At 33.2% G+C, this 21,629-nt stretch overlaps 1 protein-coding gene and 1 long non-coding RNA gene across 3 annotated transcripts in view; both read left to right on the top strand.

Annotated features, from left to right (window-relative positions):
* The window catches only part of LOC127730568 (uncharacterized), a 37,567-nt gene extending 19,230 nt beyond the window's left edge, over positions 1 to 18,337 (top strand). The window contains exon 2 of the long non-coding RNA XR_007995160.1: positions 18,001 to 18,337. This is a non-coding gene — a long non-coding RNA (uncharacterized LOC127730568). The remainder of the gene's footprint in view (positions 1 to 18,000) is intronic.
* The window catches only part of LOC127730543 (DNA mismatch repair protein Mlh1-like), a 176,397-nt gene that overhangs the window by 106,621 nt on the left and 48,147 nt on the right, over positions 1 to 21,629 (top strand). The gene's annotated exons all lie outside the window — the stretch shown is intronic.

Raw genomic sequence — 21,629 nt, 5'->3', positions numbered from 1 at the left:
TCTTGAACTATAAGCAATAGGTCAACTATACTTGTTGAATGGAAGAATTGTTAACTGTACATGCCTGCCTGGCATGGTTCATCTGACCTTGACCTCATTTTCATGGTTCATTGGTCAATGTTTAGTTTTCTTGGTTAATGTTAAGTTTATGTGACAGTTGTAATAAAGATTTTTATTTAGGACTATCAACATAATATCAGTGATTAGTTAAGAAGGCGAGACATTTCAGCGTGTGCACTCTTGTTTTTAAAAGGAATTTGATCTTTGGCAGTTAGATATTTTATTTGAAGGTTATAGAATGGAATATTTAAAGTTGATTATGTGTAGTATAGTAAACATTATCTCTGTTTGTCTGTTCCTTCATATTTTTGCATTTTGTATTCACAATTCTGCCTAAACCAGGGACTTGGTTTTAATAATGTATTTGCATCTCCTATTCTTCTTGGCAGCTTGAATGATTTTGAGGGTTTTATGCTGTAAAACATTGACTTTGCCTTACCTATACCTATGGGGAAGGGATGGGGGTATGTTTAATCGAAAAATTCATGGTATGTTTTGGATCACTAAACAAAATCATGATCTCTCAGTTGCATGTAGTATATGTGATCACTGGATCAACTCTCTAGTTGTTTTTGTTAATTATTTTTGGTTTTGTTATATAATAACTATTTGGAAGTACAGTAGCCATTATAAGCTTCCAATGAGGCTTTATTATATTTTCAACAAATTAAGTATTTAAGCATTGCATTCAGAATCTGTAAACTTTTAATATAGGATATAAAATCTATTTCATTTATTAGTTTTTTAATGTTTAGATCCATATAACTGAATTAAATTCTTTTTGTACCAGGTAGTTTGAATTTCATGTCCTTCTATTTAGTGAAATGAACATATAGAGTGACCCATGTATGCTTTTCTGACGTTCTGCCATCCTGTCCTGAAATCTTAATATAAAAGAAGAGATATCAATCCATGACACAAAATCAGTACATGCTTTTATTGCTGTTCTTCATCTCAAAGTCACAGTGAGGCCTTCAACACTGAGCAAAAACTCTTACCTCACTGCAAGTTTTCGTCACCCAGACTTTTGTATTTATTTAGCTAATTTTTGGTTCATTAGTGAATAATGGTGAGTTACAAATGTGTGTTTTATTCTGTTTGACCTCATTGTCACTAAATTTCACAATGTTTCTGCCGAGCCACTGATGGGGACATTTGTGTCTTATGATGGAACACATCATGTTCTAAGGAGTGTTTCTCACTTTAACTTCCATTCTTCCATTTCACCAGATAAACACTAAAAATCCTGATAAAAGTAATTAACCTTATTTGTTTCTTCCTATACTTAAGGTCAAGGAATCTTGTTATTGTTTATCCTTGTGTATGTATCTTAACATAGTGTTTCCAGATCTAGTACCTTTTTTTCTTTCTTTTTTTTATAACTTCTATTGAGAATTGGTTTTTGCTGTCAGATATTGGACATTTCTGTTGAATGATAAATCTAATTGTTTTGGTCCTTGAGTTTTTTAATGACAGCATTATAAAACCTGTCAAGTTACATCCCATTATATGGTCACAACACACTAGGTTGTCAGATATCAGGGTCACCAGTATTATACCGGCCTTGATAGATTCAATAAAGCTTCATTTTTAGACTTTCAACAGTATTTTTAGCTCATCTGGCCCAAAACTGTCAGACGATTTCTTACAGGAGTTATTGCCCTTAAATGACAAATTTTACTTTTTTTTTCATTTTTGCCTTTTATCTTGAAAACTATAAGAGATAGAGAGAAACTTTAAATTACAAAAATGATCAGCAAGACAATTTCTACAAATAAGTCTGCATTGTCGAAATCATCCGCCTTATTAGAGTTATTGCCCTTTGATGACGATTTTTACCAATTTTTTGCGTTTTTGCCTTATATCTTCAAAATTATAATAGATAGATAGAAACTTAAATAAGCAAAAATGATCAGCAAGTTATGAACTACAATTAAGACAATATAGAGTAAATCGTTCTACGACTCCTTATTGGAGTTATTGCCCATTAATGACGATATTCACGAATTATTTTTTGCATTTTGCCTTATATGATAAAAATTATAATAGACAAATATACACTTTGAATCACAAAAATTATCAGCAAGTCAAGATCTACTGACAATTAAATTTTGCTGATATAGTTAGTAGACTGTCACTCTTTATAGGAGTGATTGCCCTCAAATGAGGATTTTTTTTTTCCCACTTTTGTGTTTTGAGCAAAAATTAATGAAGATAGAGAGAAACTAAACAGACTAAATGATCAGCAATACAAAATCAACAAAACAGATTTTTGTCATGAATTCTATTCTTGTCTACAATGTTGGAGAGTGTCCTTTGTTGAATATGCATATAGACCAAAGTGAGCGACACAGGCTCTTTAGAGCCTCTAGTTATATATATTATTATTATTATTATTATTAATGGAAAGTTAAATTGGTGTGTCTCAACACTATTCCTCGATAATTCCAAGGGTTTTCTGTTGCCGAGTTGTATAAGTAGTTCATCAACTGTATCACTAGCCTGTCAACACTGAGGTTGTAAGTTGGAACCCCGCATATGGCAGGTGTGTGTTCGAAATATTAAATGACTAAAATTGTCAGTTGTCCTGCCGAACAATAAAAAAAAACTATAAAACAATAGACAGCAAACAGCTATGAAAGATGTTGAATATATTAATTTGATATTAGTAAAAGTTTCCATGAAATATTGGTGGGACAATTGAACACTGCTATAAACCAGGAAGACCAACAAACTTAAAATTAGTAAAAGTTGCTGCCTCTCAGCCTACAATGCTAAACTTGAGTGTAAGAACAAAGACCGGATGGCTCAGAGTTAGAACTATGTCTTAATGGGTGCCATTTCTTTTCTCTGCACTGTGAACTAGCACATTAAAAAATTGATGGATGTGTCTGTCTAGTACAAATCAGGGTCTATATTCATATCACTTATCAAACTAAAGCCATGCATGCCACATTAAAAGTCATGTTCTCGTACTGATATCCATGTAATTTTTGCAACTAAACGTTACTGTCTGAAACACCAGCTGCAGTCCATCATAAAAAATCTTTAAATTCATACTGATTATTTATTGAAGCTTTTTAAAAGGAAACAAAAAAATCTTGGGACACTTGCTTTTTGGTCCTTCTTAAGCAGCTTTTGCACAAATACTCAAGTTTTGCCAATATATAATCAAAATTACAGCTTTGAGTTATCTTTGACTGTTTATGATGTGGCATTCTGTAGACAATAATACTGTTAGAATCTACATCACGACATGAAGCTGTGATACTGTGAATTTAAGTAAAGATTGAAAGACATTTGGAAATGACCCTGATATTAAATAAAGTAGTCCTAGCCATTTCCAAATAGCCATCCTATTTTGAATTTAATCAATGTACGGAATTACACATCAAGGTGTACGGAAATACACCACATCTGTATGATATTAGCCACTGTGACTTTTCTGCTCGATATGCTCATTCCCAGTATTTTATGTTGAATGACAAGAAAAAAAGTCATACATTTATACTATCTACGAATGATCTAGTTACCAGTTTACTTCTAGAACAGTGTAGTATCAAACAGGGAACCAAATGACATTCAGAGCCAAAAGCGTACAGAATTACCTAGACCGACTCTGATAGATAGAGAGAAACTTTTATAACAAATACAGCCAGCAAGACGAGATATACAAATTAGTCCACATGGCCAAAATGTCAGATCACTCCTTATTGGAGTTGTTGCCCTTTAATGATGATTTTTATCAATTTATGCATTTTTGTGTCATATCTTAAAACTATAATAAATAGATAGAAACTTAAAAAAGCATAAACTATCAGCAAGACTATTTCTACAAAAAAGTCAAATTTTGGTGAAATCGTCTACAATAATATACATATTGGAGCTATTGCTCCTTAGTCTTTGATGGCGATTTTTACCAATTTTTAGTGTTTTTGCCTTTTATCTTTAATACTATGACAGATAGATAGATTCTCTTAATAGCAAAAATGATCAGCAACACATGATCTACCAATAAGTCATCATATATCCCTTTTTAATGACTTGCATGAATTGGAGTTCCCTGATGAAATTTAATATTTTGACATTTCAATTCTATTATGATTGCTCAAATGTATAAAATATAGTTATAGATTTTAGAGAAAGGACACATAAGCAGTAGTATGTAAGAAGAAATTAGATTGAAATCTGTTTAACTTGGTATATTTTCTATATCAGGATATTGGAACATTTTTCAATGAAGTAACTTTCATCACAGAATAATGAGATGATATTTTAGGCCAAAAATTACAGTAAAACCTTTTTTTAAGCAATGCAGGTTCTATTTTAAAATTATTTTTAAAGTACAGTTTCAGAGGTTTTCCAGAGTTTAAAGAAAAAGGACCACCTGTAAAAATAAACTTGAGTCTTCCTTCTTTAATCACCTTTTTATATGATATTAACATGTCAATTTATTATGATTTGTCACATTTTAATGGTCTTGGTCATAACTTTTTAGTAAGATATGGCAACAGAGTTACATGGTTAATGTGTTTTACCTGTCAATCTATCTGCTTTTGTTGTCTAAATTGCATGTTCATTTCTAGTTGGATATCATAAGAAGTTACTACAGTATCATTCGGGTTGAGCATTTTTGGTTCATTCGGGTAGAGCATTTTTGGTTTAAAGTTGAAAGAGAAAATTGTTTTGAAATCTTGGTTTTTTCCAATTTTGTAAATGCTGTTGTCTTGGAAACAGAAAATTGCTTTAAAATCACAGTTGTCAACACTTTTTCCTGTAAGGCCTAATAAATATGATTAGATTTTTATTATACAGTCAATTCTGACATAAGATATTCAAAGATAACGGTTTAAATTTGTTGAGCCATTTTTGTCAGTTCCTAGTTATTAGGAAATAGATAAATTGCTTGAAAATCTCAGTTTTCCACACTTTTTTCTGAAGCATTTGATTGGATATTTGTTGTATAGTCATATGTGAAGTTTCAGATTGAGTTGTATATTGTTTTGTTAAGTGATTTTTGTTGAAATATAGCCAATTGAAATAGAAAATTGCTTAAAAGTCTCAGTTTTGCACCCTTTTTTTGTGATGGCTGAATCAATTGATTAGATAATTGGTATACTGTCATATAATATGTTATAAATTGAGTTTGGGTTGAGCTATTTTTATGAAGTTGTGGCCCCTGGAAAAAGGATATTGCTTGAACATTTCAGTTTTCTACACTTTTTTCTGAAACACCTGCAGCAATTGATTATATTTTTTTAGCCTGTGATGAAAGCTGTGGAAGCCTAGTTGTATGTGTCATCAGTATTTAGCTTCAGTCCATGAAAAAAAAAATTGATATTGAAAAAGATTGCTTGTTTTACATATGTCTACACTACAGCTGATTAATGATATTGTATTGTAATATCCTCAGAGTGCTTTGTTTTACATATGCCTACACTACAGCTGTTTAGGGACATAGTATTGTAATACCCTCAGAGTGCTAGTTTTACATAGTGAAATTGAGAATGGAAATTGGGAATGTGTCAAAGGGACAACAACCCGACCAAAGAGCAGAAAACAGCCGAAGGCCACCAATGGGTCTTCAACACTGAGAAAATCCCGGCCCCTAAACAAAAATGTGTACTAGCTCAATGAAAAGATACATAGGTCTACACTACAGCTGTTTAGGGACATCGTATTGTAATAACCTTATAGTGCTGGTTTTACATAGGTCTACACTACAGCTGGCAGGGGACATATTATATTTTATTATACTTGGCCCCAGACCACAATTAATGATACGGCTTTTCGTTGTCCACAAATATAGTTCCTTTTAATTAGAGTGTATTTTTTCTTAATTTTTTTTCTTTCCCTTCCTCACTCATTTCTTAGTTTTTTTTTGGATGGAAATGAAAGAAGAGAGGTGAAATAAACTTTTGGATGTTGTATTTTAACTGATTTTGATATGGAAAGAGTGATTAGGCCAGGTGCAAAAAGGTGATATTTACAGTTTTCGGAACATCTCTTGACTTGTCCATAGGGGTATGGAATCTATGGATGTGTATTGGCTAAATTTGTAAGATACTGGGGAGCAATCTTTCTGAATGTTGGATATATGTTTGGACTAGTACTGTACTTTGCACACACAAAATATTTGACAAAAAGATTCGGTGCATTTTTTTAAATGAAACAAAACGTTATAAAGAACTAATAGAGAATTTAATTGTGGTCTGTGGCCACTTCATGTCAAAATGCCAGATTTTGATTGATTAATACTTCTTCTTCTTCTGTGTATTAGCCTCCTTTAAGTAGGAGCACCTCCGAATGGAGTATATACCCTTAATGCATTATTAAATTTTTAATCACATTGTAAATATGTACAGCACATGCATATAAAAGAAACAAAGTTTTGTTTTTTACATGGCATATATACAGGGACTTGGGTTTTTTATTTTTAAAACTATCTCAACTCATGTATATGTTAAAATCAATTATTATTGTTTTATATAAAGTCTAGAATAAAAGTAAACCAGTTATTGTTAAAAGATAATATGAAGTAAAATATGATCAGATTTGATAAAAAACAGGATTTCAATCCGCTATAATATATAAAGAGTAGTGATTTCATAATAATGTAAAATATGTAATGGATTTGGTGAATTTTACATTTATATAGAATTTATTGGAGTAAAATAGTACACTTTAAAATAATAAAATAAAATAGAATAATTTATTTATTTCTTTTTAACTAAGGTGGTTTTGGATGTTACCTGTGAGGATTTTTGATCTCTTTCCTTTTGTCTAATAAGATTTTATATTCACTTTATTTAATTATTGCATTAATTATAAGATAATTTGGCATCAATAGTGAGTTTTAAATGAGATTAAAATAGCTTTTAGAATATATGTACAATGTACTGAATTTTGGTTCTTATCTTTTTTTTATTTTCTTTGTTTGCCCATTATGTACATTATATTTTATGCTTTATATACTTTATATTTCATATTTCAGACTCGGTGCCGGGCTATGTATTCTAATGTCTATATGTATTATATTAAGGCATTATATTCTGATGACTGAAATATTCCTCTTGTTGTCCTGAGCTATGAATACTGTTTGTTATGGAATTATTCATATACATATCCATCTGTCTATTCTTATTCATTATTTTTTTCCAGAATTTTCAATCTATCCATATGTAGTTGAAAAATCAAGTTTCTTGTTTTGTTCTCAATAATGTTCACTAATTTATTAGAGTTGTTGAGCACTTCTTTATATTTCGTACAGTCTACTATCAACTGAGAAATTGCTGTCTTGTTTTTAAAGACATTGTTCCACTTTTCTGCAGTAATCTCATTGGTGATGATTTCTCTTATTTCTGAGAAGTACTTTTCTCTTGTTGTACTTAGTATTGGACAAGTTGTTAGGAAATGTATCACATCCTCATTACCACTGCAACAAAGTTGACAAGTTGCTTCCACTTTGTAATGTGTGAATTTGTATTTATCCGATTGCAGTATATATGTCCCGGTCATTACTCTTGCTTTTATGATTGCCTTTCGTAGTTCGAATCGTGGGAGTTGTTTAACATTCCAGACATGATGTGATTTGTTTGGTTCTAGATTGCTTGTATTTAGGAATTTTAGACTTGATTTGTTTTCTACATCAGCTAGGGTCTTTTCATTCCAAAATTTATCCACTTTTATCTTGATAGTGTTTTTCCAATGCTCTTTCTTTGGCGTGTTCTTTTGTAATTGAGTGATGCTTGGCAGCCCATACATTTCTAGTATATGCATTATTCTTGTAAAAAAGCTCTTATTGTTGTCAAAATTTGTAGTTACTTGTCTGGTTAATATTTGATGTATTTTATCATTTCCACAGTTTAACAAAGATTAAAGGAGTGATAGACATTTTTTGTGTATTTCTGCCTCTATCGGCAAGGCTCCTATTAATAGAAAGACTGCTGCATTAGATGTTCTTTCTGGTAGGGATTGTATATGCCAGAGATTTTTCCTGTGAAATTTTTCAAGTTGCTCAATATTTGCCTTTGTCATGGGTAATACTTCGAGTCCATATATAAGCCTTGGTACAACATATGTTTTATAGATATTGTATGATGTTGGAGGATCCAGACCATTTGTTCCATGGACTCCTGACCCCATTAGTGCATATTTCGTCCTTCTTGCAATTTGTATTCTTTCTTGTATATTTATTTGGCATTCATTCTTTTCAGCTCTTATAATACCTAGATGTACACCTGATTCAGCAGTATTTATTTCATCTCCACCTAAATTCCATTTATAGTTACTTTTTGTCTTTGAGCAATCAATAATTTGTGTTTTCATTGGATGTATAATATAATGATGTTGATTGGCATATCTGCTCAGTACGTTTAGCATTACCTGAAGCTCATTTTCATTGTTAGAGATAAATGCTATGTCATCAGCACATGTTGGGGTGCCTGCATATATATTTCCTAGGTGATATCCTAGAGCATTTTCTTCTAATTCTACAAGTAAATCCTGGACAAAAACTTTGTAAAGATGAGTGGATAATATTCCTCCTTGTCTCACACCTTGTTTGATGTTGAATGGGGTACTGATACCGTCCAGCCATTTCACTTTTGATGTCAGGTCATTATAGAGTTCTGTAAGTATCTTCCAATATACTGGATGTATATCCTGATTCAGCATCTTGTCCATCAGAATATAATGCTGAACTACATCAAATGCAGATTTTACGTCCAAAATATTAATAAAGAAATTTTCGGATCCTTGTTTTCCTCATACCTGGCTTCTGATATAATTAGACTGGCCATTTTTGGTGACAGACCTTTTGTAAAGCCAAACTGGAGGTCTGTTTTTGATTCTAAATTCAGCTTGGTTAGGAATGAGTACGCAAATGTTTTTCCTGTAACTGGTGTAACTGCTATGCCTCTATAATTGCCTAATTCAGTGGAATCTTTATCTTTTTTAAGCACTGGAGTGAGTATACCGGATTTGAATGAGATTGGAACCTTCCTATATAATAAGATGTTGTTAAATATTGATTTTAAAGCTGGTGTTACAATTTCTTTTGCATTTTTTAAATGTTCTGCTGTGATTCCATATTCATCAGGACTTTTTTTGGTGTTAAGACAATCTATTGCTGTCTCTATTTCATATTCTGTAAACAATTCTGGAATATCTGTACATTCCTGTAAGGCCTCTTGTATGCAGCTTTGTCTAATTTTGCATAAATTCAAATAGTTACAGTCGTACTGTTCTTCTTTTGGTATACTTAGGTCTTCATAGTACTGTGCAAAACCTTTTCTTTTCTCTTCTGGTAGGAACATGTATTCACCATTGATTTTAAGGCAATTTGTTGTTGTTCGATTGTTATTTCTACTTCTGTTTATCAGCCTATAAAATAGCTGTGTGTTGGGATTGTCTATTATTTGCTGATATAGTTTTTGTCTGTCTAATGCTTGCTCTGCTCTAAGTTTGCTTCTTAACTTCTTTTTTTCATTCTTTAGCTCACTTGCTAAGTCATGATCTTTTGTTTTTCCAACACTCTGCCATTTCTTGTATATCTCTTTACATGCTTTTAAAATTTTAAGAACTTCAGGAGAGGCTTTCCATTTTGGACCTTTTGTTTGCAACAATTTGGTTGGAATTGTTTTTTTCCCTGCAGTAGTCATTGCTTCCATTAACATGTCTAACTGTATGTTTACATCTTTTTCATTCTCTATGGAGCTTAAACTGTTTTGAATGATACTATTATAACTCTTTTTGTCAATTTGATCCCATTGCAATTTGTACTTTGATTTATTGTTCTGTTGGTTTGATTTTCTAATTTTTGTCATTTGAGAGGCTATTTCCATTTTAACAATTGTGTGTGCCGAGGTGTTTGCACAAGATTTTTCCTCTATTGTATAGTCCTCTACCAAATTTTCATCTTGAACCAGTATGTAATCAATTTGGGATGAGGAGTTGCCTGCATGATGGAAGAATGTGTGAGTGTTTACTAATTCGACTCCAGTTGTCAGATTCATGTTTTTGGCAAAATTCCTGAGCATTTTGTCATGTTTGTTAGTTCTTGATGTTTGTAATGTTCCATTTAAATCTCCAGCTAGTACAATTTTGTGCGTATTTTCGTATTTCTGTATTATATCATATATAATGTCCAAGCATTCTGTATATTCTGAAAGAGAGTCAGAATTATGTGTTGGCATATACGAATTGATAAGGCAAATATCCTTAGTTGCTGTTATAAGGATTGCTATTATCCTTTCATTTCCGTCTTTCAATTTCTTGATTCTGCTTGACCATTGTGAGGGCCACAGAACAGATACCCCTCCTCTTCCTTTTGGCAATTTAAAGCTATCCAATGGGTCGTTTGTGTCATAACACCTTGTATGATCATCCATCTTTGGGAGTAGAATCTTTATTTCCTTCTTTTGAAAGTCCCATAAGAAATGTTCCTGAAGACATAATATTGTTTTCAAAAGATCTAACGTGTGCAGGTATGCAATATTGGTTTTTAATCCTTCAATATTACATGTTATAATGTTGATGTTTTTATCACACGTTCTTTGTCTGTTGTTTTTTGGTGGGTTACCTCCGGAGGCCATCCTCTTTGGCTGTTGAGGCTAAAATGGTGTTCCTTTGTATTCATGTTTATACTCTGATCTTCCTGAGTCGTCGAGCTGTTTTCATGAATTTCCATATTCGATATGGGTTTGCTGTTGACTTCTCTTAGATTTTGCTCCTCTGTCTGTGTACAAATTTGTTTCTCTTTTCCTTTTTCATGATCATTTAGTCTTTCATTTCTTATTTGAGATGATTCCTTGCTCTGCTCATATAAGGCATTATATGAAGACGTTTAATACAAGGTAGATAATTAGCTCTATCCCATGGCAAATACTCTATTCACCCTTCACAGAGATGCTTGATCAATTGTGCGATTTATTAAATACGGATGGTTGTTATGTACAAGATGTCATAGATTATAACTTTGAATTTGAAATTTAATGGACAGTATTAACATAAAATTCAGTATAATAAGTTAAATAACACATAGCTGAGAGGGTGATAGAGCAGATTGTTATCCCTCGAAAAGATTTTGTCAACCTTGGCTTTGCCTCAGTTGACAATGTATTCTCCAGGTAACAATCTACTCTATCACCCTTTCAGCTATGTGTTATCTATATTGCTATACCCTCAGAATGCTGGTTTAACATATGTCTACGCTACAACTGTTAAGGAATGTTGTATTGTAATTCCCTCAGAATGCTGGTTTTACATAGGTCTACACTACAGCTGGTAGGGGACATTGTATTGTAATACCCTCAGAGTGCTGGTTTTACACATGTCTACACTATAGCTGTTAAGGGATATTTTATTGTAATACCCTCAGAGTGCTGGTTTAACATGTCTTCACTACAGCTGTTAAGGGTTATTGTATTGTAATACCCTCAGAGTGCTGGTTTTACATGGGTCTACACTACAGCTGGTAAGGGACATCGCATTGTAATACCCTCAGAGTGCTGGTTTTACATGGGTCTACACTATAGCTGGTTAGGGATATTGTATTGTAATACCCTCAGAGTGCTGGTTTTACATGGGTGTACGCTACAGCTGGTAAAGGACATTGTATTGTAATACCCTCAGAGTGCTGGTTTTACATAGGTCTACACTACAGCTGGTAGGGGACATTGTATTGTTATCCCCTGAGAGTGCTGGTTTAATATATGTCTACACTATAGCTGTTGAGGGTTATTGTATTGTAATACCCTCAGAGTGCTGGTTTTACATAGGTCTACACTACAGCTGGTAAGGGACATTGCATTGTTATACCATGAGAGTGCTGGTTTAACATATGTCTACACTACAGCTGTTAAGGGTTATTGTATTGTAATACCCTCAGAGTGCTGGTTTTACATAGGTCTACACTACAGCTGGTAAGGGACATTGCATTGTTATACCCTGAGAGTGCTGGTTTAACATATGTCTACACTACAGCTGTTAAGGGTTATTGTATTGTAATACCCTCAGAGTGCTGGTTTAACATAGGTCTACACTACATTGGTAAGGGACATTGCATTGTAATACCCTCAGTGCTGGTTTTACATTGGTCTACACTACAGCTTTTAAGGGAAATTGCATTGTAATACCCTCAGAGTGCTGGTTTTACATAGGTCTACACTACAGATGGAAAGGGATATTGTATTGTAATACCCTCAGAGTGCTGGTTTTACATGGGTCTACACTACAGCTGGTAAGGGACATTGCATTGTAATACCCTCAGAGTGTTTGTTTTACATAGGTATTCACTACAGCTGGTAAGGGACATTGTATTGTAATACCCTGAGGGTGCAGGTTTTACATAGGTCTACACTACAGCTTTGAAGGGATATTGTATTGTAATACCCTAAGATTTCTGGTTGTCTCCCTTGTGACGAAAGTTGCATAAGTCGTTGCAAGCGAGAGTAAGTTTGATATGATCTACTTGTGATAGATGAATGATATTTTGTATGAAGTCACATTTCTATCTGTACATATCAGTTTGACACTATTTTGAGGCCCTGCCCCCTAGGTCATGGTCCAGAGACTTTGAATTGATTAGCAATTTTCAATGTTAAGTTTTCTGCCTAAGTCAGTTTGATAAGAACTACTTGTGATAGATCAATGATATTTTCTATAAAGTTACATTACTGTCTGTATATCTCAGTTTGTCAACCATTTTCAGGCCCTGCCTACTAGAGCATGGCTTTGAATTATTAGGCAATGTTGCAGTCCATCAGATTGTCTTTTTCTGTACTTTATGCTGACAGGCGAGACATATCTCTGTGTCAACAGTTTATTTTACATAGGTCTGCACTACAGCTGTGAAAGGATATTGTATTGTAATACCCTCAGAGTGCTGGTTTTACATAGGTCTACAATACAGCAGGTAGGGGACATTGCATTGTATTACCCTCAGAGTGCTGGTTTTACATATGTCTACACTACAGATGATAAGGGATATGGTATTGTAATACACCAGAGTGCTTGTTTTACATAGGTCTACACTACAGCTGTTAAGGGGCATTGTATTGCAATACCCTCAGAGTGCTGGTTTTACATAGGTCTACAATACAGCAGGTAGGGGACTATCTATTGTAATACCCTCAGAGTGTTTGTTTAACATAGGTCTACTGGTAGTGAACATTGTATTGTAATTCCATCAGAAAGCTGGTTTTTCATAGTACTACACTACAGCTGTTGAGGAATATTGTATTAAAATACCCTCAGAGTGCTGGTTTTTCATAGGTCTACACTACAGCTGGTAAGGGACATTGCATTGTAATACCCTCAGAGTGCTAGTTTTACATATGTCTACACTACAGATGATAAGGGATATGGTATTGTAATACACCAGAGTGCTTGTTTTACATAGGTCTACACTACAGCTGTTAAGGGGCATTGAATTGTAATACCCTGAGGGTGTCGGTTTTACATAGGTCTACACTACAGCTGGTATGGATATTGTATTGTTATACCCTCAGAGTGCTGGTTTTACATAGGTCTACACTACAGCTGGTAGGGGACATTGCATTGTAATACCCTCAGAGTGCTGGTTTTACATAGGTCTACACTACAGCTGTAAAGGAACATTGTATTGTAATACCCTGAGGGTGCCGGTTTTACATTGGTCTACACTACAGCTGTAAAGGGACATTGTATTGTAATGCCCTCAGAGTGCTAGTTTTACATAGGTCTACACTACAGCTGTTTAGGGACATAGTATTGTAATACCCTCAGAGTACTGGTCTTACATAGGTCTACACTACAGCTGTAAAGGGACATTGTATTGTAATACCCACAGAATGCTAGTTTTACATAGGTCTACACTACAGCTTTAAAGGGACATTGCATTGTAATACCCTCAGAGTGCTGGTTTTACATAGGTCTACACTTCAGCTGGTAGGGGACATTGCATTGTAATACCCTCAGAGTGCTGGTTTTACATAGGTCTACACTTCAGCTGGTAGGGGACATTGCATTGTAATACCCTCAGAGTGCTGGTTTTACATAGGTCTACACTACAGCTGTTAAGGGACATTGTATTGTAATACCCTCAGAGTGCCAGTTTTACATAGGTTTCATATTTATTTATTGTTCCTTTTTTATTTAATTGCTTTAGTTTTTTAAAACACGCCATATGACAAGTTAACATTATGCAACTGTGATATTTACACAAAGTAGAGTGAAGATTTGACCCATTTTTAACATAAACCATCAGTTATTATAAGATATTAAGGAAAAACATGTAAGTTATTCTAGTACAATAGATATATCATGGAGTAGAGTTACCACAAGGCATTTTATTTATTGTATTTGTAATATAAGCACTTGTACCATCTCAATTTTAACTTAAAATTTAGTTTTTTTTCAAGTATTATAAACCAAAATAGACCTCTTAAAATTATTTCTTTCTTCAACAATTTTCTAAATCTGAAGACTAGTGTTCAGTTATTGTTGTGCTGAAATTTACTATAGTATGAAACAATATCTATATATAATACCAGCCTTGAAAATAATGATGACCATTGCTGGTATATGGTAAAATTTGTTTCACTTAGCTAAATTTTCTGTTTCTTATGGCTGTCATTTTCCCAGTGTATCCCTCTGATATGTTTTATTATATATAAGAATAAGGAGATGTGGTTTGATTGTTTATGAGTTTGAGATAACCAAGCAAATAACATATAAATTACCTGCATTTATAGTATCCCCTCCCTAAGAAAATGTTTTATACAGGGTACTAGAGCACATTTTTTTAGCAATTGTCATCATTTGGTGTCTCTTTACATTGTCATCTTCATCAGTCTTTAAATTTTTTTTTCAAATCTTAACCATCTTAAACCACATGGCCAATTGAAATCAAACTTGTTATAAATCATCCTTTAGGAATTCAACTTCAAACATTTTCTGACCAACCAATATGGCCACCACTTCTAAAAATAGAATATAGGGGTAAAAGAAAAAAAAAGTGATATTGAACTACCAGATACCATTCAGGAAAGATGGAGGACTTAATAGAAATTGGGATGGGTGATTGTATATGTGAAAGAAAATGGGGAGAGACAATTCTGAAGTGCCTGGTGTAGAAATGATATATGTATTCAGGGAAATAAATAACAAAAAGGTATTGTATGAACTTTCTATGGGCATTAGAACATTGTTCCCTGGATAGTTTGGTCTGTTTTGTTTAGGCACTTTTTGACTAAACACCACCTTCAGGAAGTTCCAATGACAATTTGAATACATTTTCTTGAAAAATATAAAAAAAAAGTCAAAGCAAAAAATGTCACGTATTTATTTTTCTTATCAGAATTAATGCCAGAGAGACAAATTAATTTTGCTTAGGCCAAATAGTTTTGTTATAAGTCTCCTACCGGCAAAGGGGACTATAAGTTTGCAATATATTCCATCACACATGTTTTATGCACTTTTTTCTGTTATGCTTCCAATTATGGATTAGATGTTATGTTCATAGTCATATCTAAAGAAGTTTTATATTAAATTAAAGTTTCATAGGGTTGAGTAAATTTAGTTGAAGTTATTTGCCCTTGGAAATTATCTGTTTTCTTCATTTTTATCTTGCATCGACAAAGTAGAAAAAATGAGACCTAGTCTTACAGTTTCTCAATGATGGCATTAGCATTAAAATTACATACAGGCATGTCAATAGTGTATTTTTGTAAAGCCTGCAGCAATTGATTAGATATTTTCATATATAACTATATCATCAACATTTACAGAATGAGGTTAAGTTTTGTTCTGGTTGAGCTATTTTTGTTGAAGATGTTCCCTTGAAAATATGAAATTATTTTAAGTTATGTGTTTTTCCATACTTTTTCTGTAATGCCTGAATCAATAATTGATAAGTTATTTGGTATATATAGAGACAATAATAGTGTATTGACTTGACATTTTAACAATATAAGGATGAGGCTTAGAAATGAGAAAATGTGATGCTCTGTAGAGCATTATCCCTATTTTGTGCAGAATCTTTTTAATGTTATATAATATTTTTATCCCCCCATTTATTGCTATCACCATATTCCACTATCCGTCTGTCTGTCTGTCCATTTGTCAAACAATATTTTTGTCACATTTTTTTCTGGTACCACTGAACAGATTGTCTTCATGTTGGTCATCAGCTTGACAGTGATGAGTTGTAACGTGTGAGTGCTTTTAGGATCTGTTGGCCACCTAGTTCCTTTAACTGAATATTTTGATATATTAGATGAGGCATGGCAACATATGCATTCTTGTTGTCAAGGGAGTACACTTTTTTTGTCTTTAAACTACAATCATAAACAATTTTATATACGTTCGAGTCACTACAGAATACAATAAACAATAGAGCAATTGCTGTATAAAGTCACATCATATGCAGTTACAGATTAAGTTTGAGAAATTGTTGCTGAAGTTTTTGCCTTAGGACATTCTATATACAGTTATAAAATTCCTTAGTATGTAGGTATTCAAGCTTATAATCTAGCATATTATAAAATGATAAAATTTAAAGTATTTCAAATTATGCAATTATTTATTTGTTGAAGGATTTTAACGAGTTACTTTATACAAAATAAAAACTACACATAGAATATTTATTAAGTTCGTTGCATATTCAACCTGCAAAGAAAAGAAGTGTCAATGTGCTAGTTTTTGAAATAAATACAACCTCATTTTCTAGATTTAACTGATTATTTTCTGTCAGCCTTATGACAATGTTATAAAACATATCCTTACCTCCACCTACTACTGTATCTTATGTGCTTAAACACACACATATTTATATCAGAATCATGTGTTTATCATTTTTGAACCTTTTTACAAGTTATTTAGTCTTTAAAGTAATTTAAAATTGCAAAACTGTTCAAAATCTTGACTGTTTGACTCACACCAGCTAAGAAATGATATAGTGGAAGGACAACCCTTTCCCAGAAAAATATTTACACTAAAAGTGTATTTGTGACAATCTACTTGTTGACAAAAAACTAATGTTGGAGATGCTTGTGCTCTATATGTTATTTGACCCAAAATATTAATATTGAAATGTTACTGTTTTTAGCTTAAAGTTCATTATGTCTCTTTAAGGTAAAGAATATCTATTAAGGCAGTTTTTGTCTCTCCTCAATGAAGATATAAAAATTTGAGATTTAGGCCTGCTGTTTTCAGTAGCATCACCAATGTTTTAGTTTCTTAAAAGTCAGTTTATGGAGAACCTCTAGATGGTTATGAGTTTCTTATGTCATAGTGTTGCTGTATAAGTTTATGTAAACCCAAAAGTTTTTTCAAATTTTTTGTTGTTGTCTTGCTTTTAGTTAGTTTTTGTCTCGCCTTGAAGGAGTCAAAAAGCGAGACATATGTATGCTGTTTCTGGCAGCAGCGGCGTCAACAATGTATTAGTTTGTTATTAGGTCAAGTTTATGGTGGACCACAAGTGGTAGGTCAATGATATTTTGTATGCAGTTGTATAAGCATTGGCACATCTTATTTCCATGGAGATTATTTGGCCCTGCCCCCTCAGTCATGGTCTATTGACTTTGAAACTTTTACTTAGTTTACATGTATTAGTTTGTGATTAGGTCAGTTTATGGGGAACCACTAGTGGTAGGTCATTGATATTTGGTATGCAGTTGTATAAGCATTGGCATATCTCATTTCCATGGGGATTATTTGGCTCCGCTCCCTTAGTCATGGTCTATTGATATTGAAAATTTTGCTTAGTTTACATGTATTAGTTTGTGATTAGGTCAGTTCAAGGGGAACCATTAGTGGTAGGCCAATGTTAATTGGTATTCAGTTGTATAAGCATTAACACATCTCATTTCCATGGAGAATATTTGGCCCCGCCCCCTCAGTCATGGTCTATTGACTTTGAAACATTTGCTTAGTTTATATGTATTATTTTGTGATTAGATCAGTTTAAGATGAACTGCTAATGTTAAGTCAATGATATTTGGTATGCAAATTTATTGGCATTTGCAAGTCTTATTTCCATGGAGATTATAAAGCCCCACCCCCTCATCATAGTTCATTGACTTTGAAACTTTTACATAGTTTACAAGTTAATGTTTGTGTTTAGGTTTGTTTAAAGGGAACGACTTATGATAAGTCAATGGTATTTGGTATGCAGTCGTATTAACATTGACACATCTCATTTCCATGGAGATAGTTCAGCCATGTATCTTCAGTCATGGTTCATCGACTTTGAATATTTGCATAACTTACATGTTAAAGTATTGCTATTTTAATTTCAACATTTGCATTATCAAAATTACAAAAAGGCGAGACATATCTCCGTGATAACAGTTTATATAATTTAAGTTATGCTTTTCTTATGTTCAGAAGATTTTATATAAAAGCTAAAAGGAAATGCTGGGTAAACATGAATCAAACAGCAAGCCAGCAACAAAATTCACCAAAAGTTGTCATTTGGTCTTAGACTTGTACATTTACACCTTGATATATAGTGTAGACACTTGCTGACCTATAGATGACTTTTCTAAATTTAAGTATGTTATTTGGTTGTTTTTTCATTATTGTCTACCACACATTTTATTTTATTTGTATTTATGTAGTCTTCAATAAAGAAGAGTTAAACAAATAAAGCAGCTTACATGGTACGTAGAACCTTAACAAAAAATTGATATTAGCGTCTGATGAATTGGAGCTTCTTGGTTGACCCAAATAATGAAAAATTACTTTCTTGTACTGATTATGGAATGCATTTGGAGTTTAGTATGGCGTTCATTATCACTGAACTAGTATATATATTTGATTAGGGGCAGCTGAAGGACGCCTCCGGGTGCGGGAATTTCTCGCTGCATTGAAGACCTGTTGGTGACCTTCTGCTGTTGTCTGTTCTATGGTCGGGTTGTTGTCTCTTTGACACATTCCCCATTTCCATTCTCAATTTTATTATTTTGACTAGTTATCATTTATTTCTGTCTGATGCCACGCTCTCTGCATGTTAAGAACCCTTGCAACAACTCTTTGAGGGGTTGTAGGTGGCCTGTTGCAAGGCAAAATTTCTGTCCCTATCCCAATTTACCCTCATTCTCCAGTGGTAGTCAAAATTTCGCCGACCTTCATTCCTGACTTCCTTAATTGCAGGACCTACCTTTTTTTTTGTCTCACCTGCAACGACAGAAGCAAATCATTGTATAAAGTTGCATTACTATCAGTACATCTCAGTTTGTCAACCATTTCAAGGCCTTGCCAACTAGATCATGGTCCAGCGACTTTGAATTTATAAGCAATGTTGCAGTCCATCAGATTGTCTTTTTCTGAACTTTATGCCGACAGGTGAGACATATCTCTGTGTCAACGGTTTATATTTATTGTTAATTTGTTCTCATTCTGAACATGCATGAAATATTTGGCACTGGATGTAAAGCAACCAACAATCAATCAATCTATCATTTATTTCTGATAGGTCAATTGTCAAATATCTTTTTGCTTATATTGTAAGGCATCAAATTTGATGAAACATGATGAAATTTTGACTGGTAAACCTTTTAAAATAGCAACTCATTTATTTCTAGAAATATATGGCAACAAATAGATTTTATCATCTCATAATTACATTATCAATACAAACTCTCATAAATTGCCTTCTTACCAAACATTTTAATTAAGTATTCACAATGAAAGTTTTAGAGAAATGTCAGTAGGTACAACATGTGTGCTGTACAATGATTTAGAATTAATAACATAAATCATTGTCATATCCTTAACCCTTAATGTCAAGGTTTGCTCAAAACTTTTTGACATAGTGTTCCTCGATTTGGCAACAATCAACTTTTTTACCTTTGATTAGGCATAATTTTTCTTTTGAAGTTGTTGGTAGTTAGAGGTTATTTTTGTATCTTAAGAATCCATTTTTTTATTAATTTATGTTCATATATATAAATTTTGATAGAGCATTTATTGCTAGGTGTGCATTAATTTCAACTTCCTTATACGATGATTATGATTTGATTTATATTTGTTTTATATACAAATAAAGTCACAGACATTTGTTTCAATTTGTAATTTAATCAAGGAAAATGTCTTTACTTCCCTTTGTTACTTGTTTTGCTGAAATATATCCAACCATGGTACTCTGTATTTTTATATATTTTAAAAATTGTGATGTGCAGTTATAGCCTTACTATATAAAAATAAGTAGATGTGGTTTGATTGACAACTATCAACCAGAGTTCAAATGAAGTGGATGTAAGCAATTATAGGCCACAGGACTTCCTTCAGCAATGAGAAAAACCATACTGTATGGTCGGCTATAAAAGGTCTAAACATGAAAATGTGAAACAATAGTTTTAATTTGGATAAAAAACAGTTTGCTTAATAATATTTCATATTTGCACTTAAATAGAAGGTACAATTTGATGAAAAATGTGATATCTATAATATTTATCACACAAAAATATTCACAGAGGAGATACATTGTACTGTTCTGTATTTTAGGGGATTCCACAGAGGAGATACATTGTACTGTTCTGTATTTTAGGGGATTCCACAGAGGAGATACATTGTACTGTCCTGTATTTTAGGGGATTCCACAGAGGAGATACTTTGTACTGTTCTGTATTTTAGGGGAGAGATACATTGTACTGTCCTGTATTTTAGGGGATTCCACAGAGGAGATACATTGTACTGTCCTGTATTTTAGGGGATTCCACAGAGGAGATACTTTGTACTGTTCTGTATTTTAGGGGAGAGATACATTGTACTGTCCTGTATTTTAGGGGATTCCACAGAGGAGATACATTGTACTGTCCTGTATTTTAGGGGATTCCACAGAGGAGATACATTGTACTGTCCTGTATTTTAGGGGATTCCACAGAGGAGATACATTGTACTGTCCTGTATTTTAGGGGATTCCACAGAGGAGATACATTGTACTGTCCTGTATTTTAGGGGATTCCACAGAGGAGATACATTGTACTGTTCTGTATTTTAGGGGATTCCACAGAGGAGATACATTGTACTGTTCTGTATTTTAGGGGATTCCTGTTGTCCTTTTTATGTATTAAAAGGGAAAGGGTTCAGATCTTTAAAACTAGGTGTTCATGTGCCTGTCCCAAATCTTGAACCTAAAAAGTTGTTGTCTTTGGTCAAATCTTAATGTTATTGGTATTGTTAGAAGAAGGTGGTGATAGCAGATATCTGTGTTGCCTCTGTTTAGTTTTTCTCCTACTTTTTAAACTTGGTGGTGTGGGGACCATTATTATTACATTCAACTTGCCTGTCTTTCCATCCAGTTGTCTACATACTTTTCCATTGGGTCCAACAAATATTTCTGTCACACTTTTCTCATGTATTACTGAAAGATTGACCTTGTATTTGATCGGAAGAATGGCAATAATGAGTTGTAGAAGTGTGAGCACTTTTGGATCTGTCAAAAACTGTGAGGTTTGAATTTTTGAAAATGTTGAATAAGCTTTAAAATATTTGTCACATATTTTTCCAATGCCAATGAACAGAATGACTTCATATTTGATCAGCAGCTTAACAGTGATGACTTGTAACATGAGAGCACTTTT

Source organism: Mytilus californianus, unplaced genomic scaffold (assembly GCF_021869535.1).
Source record: "Mytilus californianus isolate M0D057914Y unplaced genomic scaffold, xbMytCali1.0.p SCAF_2, whole genome shotgun sequence".
NCBI classification, from domain to species: domain Eukaryota; kingdom Metazoa; phylum Mollusca; class Bivalvia; order Mytilida; family Mytilidae; genus Mytilus; species Mytilus californianus.
The sequence above is the reverse complement of the archived record's forward strand: the minus strand, read 5'-3'. Positions and strand labels throughout refer to the sequence as shown.